Source organism: Oryzias melastigma, linkage group LG17 (assembly GCF_002922805.2).
Source record: "Oryzias melastigma strain HK-1 linkage group LG17, ASM292280v2, whole genome shotgun sequence".
NCBI classification, from domain to species: domain Eukaryota; kingdom Metazoa; phylum Chordata; class Actinopteri; order Beloniformes; family Adrianichthyidae; genus Oryzias; species Oryzias melastigma.
In genome coordinates this window covers 6,083,925-6,086,233 of record NC_050528.1, presented here as the reverse complement: position 1 = coordinate 6,086,233, position 2,309 = coordinate 6,083,925, and the positions used below count along the sequence as shown (strand labels likewise).

Genomic DNA, 2,309 nt, shown 5'->3' with positions numbered 1-2,309 from the left:
GCCGGTGCTCCGACGTGAGATTTTAAGAAGTCCCGGTGCTCGGCACCGGAGCGCACCGGCCCACTTAAAGCACTGCTTTCCATAGATAACTAGAATAGTTTTCACTGATTTCAAATTGTACATTAACAAAAGTGTTCAGAAATCTTATTAAAGCTTTAAATGGGAAAAATTGTGACTGTTGGGGTCGCCAGGCATAGAGAGGTCGAGGTTTTTTGTTGCACTTGTAATGTTAGCATGTGAGGGGCTGTAAGCTAGTGGGGAGAGAGTGTAACTAGAGAGTTCTCAGTAACGGAAAAGGGGGCGGGGTTGCTCAGTGGTGAATTTCTAATGAACTTCTGCCACTTTTTTAATGCTGAAAACTGCATGAATACAATTAAAAGTCCACTTGGATTAAAGCTTGGGAAAAAAAATCAGATTTATAAGGTAAGATTATAACATGATCTGTACTTTACATTTGGATGAACATAAAGCTCCGTGTTTCCTGCTCAGAAACCGATTTTAGTCACTTTGAAACACGTGTGAAGTAAATGAACGTCCTGTAGCTTCATTCTGTTTCTTTTCACTTGTGTTGTCGTGTTTGGGGTCACAGGAAATTGGCTTTGGGTCAATCTCAGCTCTGAAACTCACAGCATTGGAAATCTTTTGGGCGGTACAAAAGACAGCGGTGTGTGGTAATTGAAGGAGCGATGTAATCTAAGTTTACTTTAGTGAATCCTGCCAGCAGGCGATCCATCCTGCTGAAAAGGAGCAGCGACTCTTGCTCTGCAGGTCAGGAGTCGTTTAAGTTTGTTTCAAATTAGTTCCGGCTCACTTTTTTGTGTTGTTTGTGTAATTAGGACAAGGCTGTTGGTGTGGATTTGAGCAGACTTTTTACTTTCCTCAAAACTACGGTGGCCTTGAAGTACAAATCAAATCAACAAATCACTCGACACAACAATTAAAAAAGCAAAATAAATATTTAAAAACATTACATTTAAGAATACAAAACAAAATTCCAGAAACGAATACTTTAAAAATGAAAAACATTTCAGAAAACATAATGTTAAATAATGAAACACATTGAGAAACACTAAGATAATAATATCCAGTTTCACTTAATGTCAAATAGCTTTCATCCAGTTAGCAATGACCCATAGTATCTTCTGTTTTTTCTCATACATATATGTACATGTATGTGTTCATTTAAAGTCCCCCGTGACAATTTTTTTTAATTAAAAAAAACATTCCCAATAGTGTTTTAATTATGATAATTAAGCTTTTAACCTAAAATCCCACGACTTAAATGTCTTAAAAAGACAGTTTTCATGTTGATCTGAAGCCTCTGTTTCCAAATCTCCTCTGAGGGGGCGTGGCTTTTGGAGCTGACCCTCCCCCCTGTCTGATGATGATAGCTCTGTGCCTCGTTAGCGTAAATCTTCACCGCTGCTACATAAAAATGTCCATCAATATGGGTAACATCCAGCCGTATGGTTCTGATCCGGATGTCAGCTCAGACGAGGAGGTGAAGATCTTCATGGACAGAACTTCCTCCAAAATCCTGATTCTTTCTCCTTCCAGTTCACCAAAGACTCTTTTAGCTAATTCTCCAATGTTTATTGACTGTGATCAATACATTCAATCATCGGTTTCTCAGAGTTCTTGATAAAATAATCAAAGCTAACATCAAAATGCTCTTTCATTGATTTACAATCCTTTACGGTCAAATGAGCCGCCATTCACATTTCCGTGGTCACATCAAGAAGCTCCGTGGAGTCTGGTGGAGATTTTCCAGCGTTCTCAGTCCTGCTACCGTAAGTATTGGATGAAACTCACACAAAAAATCAAAATTTGACCACAAAAATGTGAACGGCGGCTCATTTGACTGCAGTCAATGTGAAGATACCATCTTCTCTTCTCCAGAACCTGGACTAGACACGCTAGCCGTCTGTCTGTGACAGTTTGACAGATTTAAAAGGAGAAATACTCGGAAATGCAAAAACAAAATATTTCTTATTACATTTGTTCTCTTTTATAAGAAAAACGCCACACAGACATGTTAAAAACTCAAAAAACATCAATTTGATTGGAGAGGGACTTTAAGTATTTATCCTGTGTAATTTAATTCTAAACAACATGCTGATTACACATTTCTCTTTGAGCCACAGAGCGTTCAAATTTGACAAATATAGTTATTTATATAGTGCATGGTATGAATAAAAGTATATTGAGAAATAAAAAAAAATCCATAATGCCCAGCCCTAACATGAAGGGATACAGATATCATCATCCAATCAGTGATGTCCCATTTTACCTTTTCCGGTTTCTCATTG

At 37.9% G+C, this 2,309-nt stretch overlaps 1 protein-coding gene across 3 annotated transcripts in view; it reads left to right on the top strand.

Annotated features, from left to right (window-relative positions):
• sntg1 (syntrophin, gamma 1) overlaps positions 1-2,309 on the top strand; it is a 187,382-nt gene that overhangs the window by 154,611 nt on the left and 30,462 nt on the right. The gene's annotated exons all lie outside the window — the stretch shown is intronic.